This window comes from Vombatus ursinus, unplaced genomic scaffold (genome assembly GCF_900497805.2).
Source record: "Vombatus ursinus unplaced genomic scaffold, bare-nosed wombat genome assembly UNPS02000580.1, whole genome shotgun sequence".
In the NCBI taxonomy this organism is placed as follows: domain Eukaryota; kingdom Metazoa; phylum Chordata; class Mammalia; order Diprotodontia; family Vombatidae; genus Vombatus; species Vombatus ursinus.
This window is the reverse complement of record NW_020940358.1, coordinates 28,452,620-28,461,827: the sequence shown is the minus strand read 5'-3', so window position 1 is coordinate 28,461,827 and position 9,208 is coordinate 28,452,620. Positions and strand designations below refer to the sequence as shown.

Here is a 9,208-nt window from a genome sequence, read left to right as displayed (position 1 = left end):
AAGAATCCTAAGGAAACATCCTAATATAGTATACCTAATATAGTATAGTATAGTATAGTATAGTACCCCATCCCAATGGGTTATAAGGAAGGGGATGGGGAAAGAGGTATGCTTAATCCAATCGCTAAGGTGATGAACAATATCATCAGTCTCGTGCTGGTGCCAAGTGTCAGATATGTTCCGCGCCAGTGTAATTAACACCCGTAAAGCCTGGAGTTCAGAGGAAAGATTTGTAGCCTGGATCTGGGAAAGGGCACGGGTATCATTACACCAAATAGAAAAGAAAGGAGAGTGTCATTTATGCTTTGTGAAAGGGCGTCGCAAGTGGCGTTATGGTTTAAGGGTGTTACACAAATGGATCGATATCGGCCATTGCATGGCAACTGCTATTTCAATTCCAGCCACATAAGTTCATTCCCAATGTCCTGGGTAGCCAATGCTATTTTATGAATCTGCTTCTCCAGCTGCTGATCAATATCAGCCTGCACTTGGAGGGCGTGGGTGAATTTATTGTCCAGCTCCTCAATTTGTGAGGCAAGCAATTGCTGTCCGCTATATAAGTCCTGTATCTGGAACTCCTCGAAGATGGATGCTGCTAACGCAAGTGCCCCCAGCCATTCTCTCTTGTGTTGACGATAATTGATTGCTTTACCTATCTCCTCCCACCTGGCATCTTCAGCAGTGGGGAACCAATTGGCAGGGGTCTTAGCTTTTGTCAGTGTAAGGTGGCGAATGCCAAGGAGGTACAATGTGGAATTCAGGGTCCAGCTGCCTGGGTTAATCACATCAGTCAATGTGCAGTTCCAGGTAGATATGTGAAACTTAGGACCCCCCAGTTCATCAGTATCCTGAGTCAGGGTGTGTTGGGAGTTGGGGCAGATTAAAAATCCAAAACCTCGAGGGGCGACAGCTGAGGCTTGGAAACGGTATCCCATCGTGTCACACCCTTTCCTTGACCTATGCACAGTAGAGTAATTGGCCCCCCCATGCCCAAACCATGAATGAAAGGCTTGATAAGTGGGGTCATGGCACAGGGATTCAGAATTTGGGCACTTGCACAGGGTGGTATTCATAGTCATATTTTGGGATATAGCGAGAGCTATTTTCCATATACCTGGGTGGATAATGTCCCGGAACACTAACACTGGTTCTGGCATTTCAGCCAGTTGCTAACCTGTCTGTTCGATTACCCAGGAATGGAGCACTATTCCCCGATTGTCTCTAAATAGGGTGTCACTCAGGTATCCTTCAGCAACCCAGTTGTTACAAGGGATGGGAGCATGACACTGAGTGAATTTTGGCCATAAGGGGGTGGCTTTGCTAGTAATGTATGGGCGAAACGGGGGCCTTGTATAATTGTACCCCATGTCGCAGATTATGCCACCAAAGGTAAGATTCATGTATAAAGGATGTCCTAAAGTGTCATCGTTAGTATCAGAGTTCTGGAGGTTCCACACCCCAGGGTTTCCTCCAGTCCAAGCGCAAAGGCGCTTGTGGCCGGTCGGACTGCTACTATTGAGACCACCTGGATATTCCACATCCGTTATGCAGACTGGAATCCCCCTGATGGTGAAATTAGCTGTGGGTAAAGTCTTTGTTGTGGGTGTTTGTGGCGTTTCCCTGCCTCCGAAGAGGAGGGTGGCATTACCTTGTAAGATGATCTCAGGAGTAGCCTCTTCCCACGTCAGGATTTGTCTCTGAGCACCTTCTACCAGGATCCATCTCTCCACTCCCGCCTCCTCCTGTTGCTGCAGTGTGGCCTTGGACAGGGGTGCCCAGGGCACTGGAGCTGATGCAACCTGTGGCAAAGTCCCGATTGCGCAAAAAAGTGAAAACAGTTTACTCAGTTTAGTCATCCTGACTGTCTTTTCCTTCTGTTCTCTCTGAATTTTCTGTTGACTGTGATTCTTCTCCTGTCCTTGTTGTCTCTCCCGGGGCTTCTTCAACTCGTTTTGTTCTTCTTTCTGGTACCCAGCAGCTCCGGCCATCAGGATCTGTAAGACATAAATACCCCGGTCCTCTCCACAACACTACAGATGGGCCTTGCCAGTTTCCTTCATCGTCCTTGCAGAGGACTTTCTGGTTAAGGGATGGTGCATGTAGTGCTGTTTTTAAGGAGCCAGTTGAATTGCAAGTGGGTGGTGTTATTAGCTGTAGCATGCTGGGGGATAGGCCCATGTCTCTATCTAGACAGAGAAAATTGTATGTATATAAAGCTTTATCCAAGTCTGCTTGGGTAGGCCACCGCCCGGAGCCCCGACCTCCTACTCCCCCTTTTTGTTTACTGAGGGTGGCTTTCAAGGTACGATGGGCTCGCTCAACAATAGCCTGACCTGTGGGGTTATAGGGGATCCCTGTAACATGCTTAATGCCAAAGGATGTAAAGAAGTCAGTCATTTGTGTAGATAAATAGGCAGGCCCGTTGTCAGTTTTAATGATGTGAGGGATCCCCACAGAGGCGAAGCAATGGTACAGATGCTTAATAACTGATGGAGCGTTCTCCTTACTGGATACAGTGGCCATCATAAATTTGGAAAAGGTATCAATGCAGACATGGATAGCGACACGGCCAAGGTGAGTAACATCCATTTGCCACAAGTCATTGGGAAAAAGACCGCGTGGGTTAATCCCCTTTCTGGGTGGAGGGGGGAGGAAAGGAACACAGCGCACACATCGCCTCACAATTTGTCGAGCCTGTTCATGAGTTAAACCATACAGGCGTCTCAGGGAGCTCGCGGGTAGGTGTAAAAAATCATGGGCTTGTTCAGGAGGGGTGAGGACTGGCAGTAGGGAGCACTGTAAAGCAAGATCCGCTACATCATTGCCCTCAAAAATGCCTCCTGAGGTGGACTGATGAGAATAAACATGGAGAATATAGAGGGGGTTGTTTCGCTGCAACAAAATTTGCTGTAGCTCACTCAGGAGAAAGGATATGGTGGAATTATGAGGTTGGAGGACAGCATCCTCTATGCATCTAAGAACCTTTACTGCATATTGACTATCAGAGATTATGTTTATGGGCTCAGGATATTTACGGCAAGCATGGAGGATGGTGAAGAGCTCATTTTTCTGGGTAGAGTCATAGGGGGTTTCTAATACTGTTATTTCCTTGGAGGCCTCATGATAAATAGAGGCCTTTCTGTTTTTTGTAGCATCAGTGAAAACATTTGGGCCTTGAACAGGTTCTCCCATAACCTTTCGTTGGGGGGGTACTAAGGTTATTTGCTCTAGCATAGGGAGGAGCAGGCAGGAGGAATGGAGACTCACCTCGGCCCATTGGGAGCAATGTGCCCAAGACCAATAGGTTTGCATAATGACTTCTCGCTGTCCAAGTTCAAAAGGTAAGTAAAGTAAAGGTCGCTGCCTAGACAAGTGCACAACCCTTTGTACTGCAGCTAAGGCTAGTTCCCCTAACATCTCATAATAATTTGGCAGCACCTTGTGAGCCTTCTTTGCATATACAAATTCTAATAATTTGGGACCTTGGTGTATAACACAAAAAGGGCTCTGTTGATTGACCAAGGAGACTTCTATTGTACCTTTGGGGTCCCATCTGGCAGTCTGGGCCTGGGCAGCAAGTGAGAGTATTTGGGACACTGCCGCCTTAGCAGCAGGAGTCCGTGCCTGAGGGGAGTTCAAATTTGAATTTCCCTTTAATATATCATATAAGGGCTGCATTACAGCAGGAGGAATGGGTGTGCGGGCCCTGAGCCATTGGATCTGTCCTACTAACTTTTGGAAGTGATTCAAGGTGGTTATCTTATCAAGCCCTAGTTCAGGAATTTGATTGCTAATAGAAACAGCCTCCATATGAAGGCCCAGGTATGTGAGTGGGTAGTTTTGTTGGACCTTATCAGGGGCCACCACCAGACCATAATGAGTAAGTGCAAAGACTGTTTCTTTTACCAATCTTGCTAGTGTCTCATTAGTGCTAGTGGCTAATAAAATATCATCCATATAATGAAGTATTGTGGCTTTAGGCCATTTGTCCCTGATAGGGTCCAGCACTCTCCCCACATAAGCCTGGCATAAGGTGGGGCTGTAGCACATTCCTTGGGGCAGGACCTTCCACTGATATCTTAAATCTGGTCCTCCATTATTGGTAGTGGGTGTGGTAAAGGCAAATCTCTTTCTATCTTCTGGGGATAATGGGATAGAGAAAAAACAATCTTGGATGTCTATGACTGTCACAGGCCATCCAGAGGGCATTAAATTAGGGGAGGGGAGGCCAGGCTGTAGGGTTCCCATGGGCTCTAGGGTGGCATTAACCACCCTGAGATCTATTAACATTCGAAATTTCCCTGATTTCTTTTTTATTACAAACGCTGGGCTGTTCCAGGGGCTGGATGTGGGCTCAATGTGCCCCGCCTGTAACTGGTGCTGCACTATATCATGTAAAGCCTGGGCTTTCTCTGCAGGGAGGGGTCATTGGGGTACCCAGACTGGGTTATTAGATCTCCATGTTAGAGGAGTGGGTCTGATACAAGAAAATTTTTCTCGTTGCCCAACGACCCCAATTAAAAATCCTGTGGGGGTGGTATATAAACAGATGCCCCACAAGCCTTCAAAATATCCCTTCCCCATAAATTGTATCTCAAACCAGCAACCACTAGGGGTCGGATGGTCCCTTGCTTATCCGCGAATTGCCAGGGCAGATCCTCTGCTGATACCCATGCTTGTTGTGCCCCTCCAACCCCGTTGATCATTGTGGCATCCGTTTGGACTGGCCAAGATGGGGGCCAAAATAGTTGTGAGATGACAGAATGATCAACTCCTGTGTCTGATAATCCCTTGAAGGATCACCCCTTAATTTGGATAGTTGCCCATGGCTTACTGTGTTCTATATGTTGTACCCAATTAATATCATTACTGTGACCATCCAACAGGGGGAGGGCTTGAGCCACTACCTCCCCTTTGTCTATGTAAGCTGCCGAATCACGTGGGTTAGTTACTATAATCTGTTGCTGGGGTTGGTGAGCAATAACCGTGGTATGGACAATAACGGGGGTATATAATGAAAGGCCCACCACGAGGGCTGCTTGGAGGGCAGAATTAAGCCCAGTCACTGGCACTATGGTTGTATCTCCGGGGTCGATTTGGAAATTTCCTTTGCTGTGAAGGGGAAGTCCAAACCACTGGGTAGAAGTCAGAGATATTCCCGATGCAGCCCCAAAAGTGCATTCTGAGGGGGTTGAGCTTCCATCTGGTAAGCTTGTTGAGGGGCCCTCAAGGGGCCCCTTGCCCCGTTTCCTGACTTTGACTTGCGGCATTCTTTAGCATAATGGCCGGGCTTATTACAACTGTGACAAATTACTTTGGGACGGGCTCTACTGGGTTTCTGGCAGCATTGCGCCTTGAAATGACTGGCTTTGCCGCATTGATAACACAATTTAGTCTCTTTTGTTTTCAGCACTTCTGATAGCCCTCTCGAAAAAGCCGCTGTGAGGGCGTCCATTTGAAAGGCACTGGACCCCACATGTTCACATCTCTTTATCATCTCCTCTAGGCCAGCATCATTATCTAATGTAAGCATAGCCTTCTCACAATTTGTATTAGCATTGTCCCGTGCTAGCCTCTGTTTAAGGAGGCCGGAGGCTTCTCCCCTGCCCACGGATCTCACAACAGCCTCCTGTAGGCGGGCCATGAAATCCGGGAAGGGTTCATCAGGACCTTGTTTAATCTGGGTCATGGAGGGCCCTTGTTTCCCCGAAGCCTGAACCCTGCTAAAAGCCCGTTGGGCACATTGGGAGACAGCTGCATACACTGTCGCGTCATATCGCATCTGATCTTCATTTTTCTCATATTTCCCTGCCCCCACTATCTTATGAAAGTCATCTTGGGGAGTGCGACTCTGCATATCTCTAACAAAGCTCTTTGCGATATCTGCAAACAGAGTCATCCACTGCAGGGTTTCTCCTGGCTTAAGGCATACCTTAGCAATGGTTTTCCAGTCATTTGGGGTCAGTACCTGACTATCAGCCAGGAGGGCCATCAATTCCCTGACATAGGGGGATTCAACTCCATAAGTACTTACTGCCTCTTTTAACTCCTTAAATTTCTTCCACTCTAAAGGGGCCCAGGTCCTCCCTCCGTCGGATTCAAACGCCAGGCAGGCATCTAGCCATGCCTTGGGGTCCATATCTCCTTCTGCCACTGCCTTCTGGAACTGTCCTAGTCTGGTTGGGGTGTCCTCCATGGCCCCACAAGAGGGAGCTGGAGTAGCGGACAAAATGTTCTCCTCAAAAGGGAAGTCTGGGGGAGGGGGCCACCCCTCCACGTAATAGGCGGAGCTTTCCTTGCTACGCTCTTCCTTTCTTTTCCCTCGCTTATTCTCCCCTTTCCTATTTCCGGTGTCCTCTGCCTCACTCCCTGATTCTTCCTCACCACTGATTTCCGCTTTGGCCATCTTAACGGTGCAGCTAGCCTGGGTAGTTTTGTAACATTCGTTCCCCTTCAGCCTTTCTGTTTGAGCTGCAATCTCAACTCGCAAGGGATTGCGACTTGCACCTCTTAGAGTGCTGCGAATCACTTGGTAAATCAGATGGTGTCTTTCCGGGATGGTCCCCGGATCTGTTCCCTCGTAAGAAGCCATCTGATTACCAACTGTTTCCCATCTAGTTAGGTCAAGGCCGTTGTACTGTACCCAGGGGCAGCATTGCTGGATTGTATCTAGGAACACCCTTACAGTTTTCAGATATATCTCTACCCCTGCCCCTTTCACTATTTTATATACTTCTTTCCCTAGCACCTCCCGATCTGGGACCTTAACAAACATCTGTCCCATCTTCCTTCCCTCACCCTGTAGGCTATGGGGTCTTGTCTCCCTTCCCATGACCAGGCCAGCTGATCAGCAGGGCCCTAGTCTATTTTCCTACGTCCCTGTTCGGGCGCCACTTGTGCAGGTCCAAACCGTGCACTCTCCTTCTAACAGGAGCAGGCTGCCAGGGTCATACTCACCGGTCCTCAGAGCCCACCCGGATAAACACAGAGATGAGCCGATCAAGAGGTGCAAACACTCGAACTTTATTCAGAGACCATCACAAGCAAGGCCAAGCAGGAAAGCACGCGCACACGAGCAGGAGCAAGCGAGAGCACGCTCCAATCCCTACTGCCCCTTATGTACCTTCCTAGCCCCTCCTCCTCAGCCCGCCCACTAGTGACTGGTTGTAGGATCAGATGCCGGAAGGGGATGTCTGGGGTTAGCGCTAGACAAAGGGAGAGTACGTGACACAGGAAGCTAGGCCTGGATACTGGAAGGAGGCGTCTGGGGTTAGCGCTGCACCTAGGGAGAGGACTAGACAAAGGGAGCTCGTTCTTTGCCGTCCCACTCCCACGTGGCACAGCCCCCTGCCTCAGGAGCACGTGCTCTGGCTACTTCCTTGTATCCTGTTCCTTCCCCAGTTCATCACAACTCCACATAGCACAGCCCCCTGCCTCGGGAGCATGAGCTCCAGTTAGTTCCCCGTATCCAGTTCCTGCCCCATCTTGCCACAACCCCACTTGGCAGTAGCCAACATCAGACAATCCCTCACACCTCGCCAATAGTCCAGGATATTTCTCTGAGTTGTTTGGACAGTGGCACTGTGAGGCAAATGGCTGACAATTGATAACTATAGAGTGTCTTTACCTTTTGTGGAATTTAATAAAGGTAATGGGCTATTAGGTTGTTATGTTTCTTATATGTGCTTGTGAGTGTCTGGGTACTATGTGTCTTATTCAGGTTCTGTGGCAGAGGAAATAGCAATCTGTCCTATATCTGATAACCAAATTGTCTCTCAAAAACCTTTGTGGGAGGGCATATTGTTATCAACATATATGGAAACTCAAGATCCCCAGGTGAGGGCATGAAGGATCCAGAGAGAAAGAACTTTATCCTTTTATGGTCAGGATTCTCAGAATAAGCCCAGGTGTGTTTGCTGTTGGCCCTGGACCATGGATGATATTTGTAGCATAAATCCTAGATTGCAAGAGCTGGCTTTCTAAGAGACCTCAGGGACCCTTGGGTTCAACCTGCATTGTACAGATGAGGAAACTAAGGCCCAGAGAGGGGAAAGGATTTGCCCAAGATCAAAGTTCTCCTAGGGAGTGGCAGAATTCCAATTTGTAACCAGGACTTCCAGGAAGTCCAGGCCACACTACTCCACTAGGGCTCTCTTGCCTTGGGGTCTGTCTGTAATAATAATGACATCTAGCATTTCTATAGAGCTTTAACATTTACAAAGTGCTTTATTTGATCATCCCAATAACCCTAGGAGGTAGGTACTTATTATTATTCCCATTTTACAGATGAGGAATGGAGGCTAAGAGACATAAAGTGAGGGTCACATAACTGACTGGTATCTGAGGCAGGCTTTGAATCTAGATCTTCCTGATTCTGTCCAATACTCTATCCACTTTGCCACCCAGCCATCCCACTTCCTTCAGCACAAGGCATTAGTTGCCATATCCATAAAGGCCAAATTTAGAATTCAATAATGTACTTTAAAAATTTTTTTTTCCTGACAGGATCTGTGATGTGATCTGCTGGTTTAGAGTGAAAGAATGCTAGGGTCCCCTTTTCTGGAGTATTCGTTGCCTGGTTATTCCTCCGTAGGCTTCAGTCTGGGCTAGAAGCTGGCACTGAGACTCTGCTCTGTTCCTCGGGGTCTGAATCACACCACTGCTGCTGCTTCTGAGCTGGCTCTGTTCTCTGTACACCACTCTGGGACTCTCTACCTGGGAACACCACCCCCAGGCACTGGTCCCTTTCTCAGTCTGCTCTTGGTGGACATTTGAGTCTTGGTGACCCAGAACTGGGTAATGGGTGCCAAAGCTTCCAGTTAGCAGCTGTCCAGTCCTCTACATGCTGTGTTCCTGGATGGGTCTGGGACTTCCTCTTACCGTGGTGCATAGCCATTCCTTGGGCACTGGGGTCCTCAGTCTGCTGTGTGTTTGTGGCTAGAACCCATCCCCAGTCTCTATGGTGCTCTCCATCTGTCTTCCTATGCCAACCTGAGTTGAACAAACAAGTCAATATTTTTCTTTCTGGCTTTCAACATCAGGATCCACTCTCATACATTTTCTAGATCTATTTGGAGGTGGGATTTTTTTTTTTGACGGGGGGAGTTCTACTTCCTACCCTTCCACCATCTTGGTTCTGCCTCCTTTGATGGCAACTCTCTATCCATTGTGTCATGCTGCTTTTCATTCCATAATCTACTTTAATATA

General features: G+C 48.1%; 1 long non-coding RNA gene across 1 annotated transcript; it reads left to right on the top strand.

Moving 5' to 3' along the window:
* Window positions 1-2,540: 2,540 nt before the first annotated feature.
* On the top strand, window positions 2,541-6,205 carry LOC114033099. The gene is made up of 3 exons (XR_003567922.1): window positions 2,541-2,574; window positions 5,411-5,525; window positions 6,073-6,205. It is a non-coding gene; the product is annotated as an uncharacterized LOC114033099 (long non-coding RNA).
* The last annotated feature ends 3,003 nt before the right edge of the window (window positions 6,206-9,208 follow it).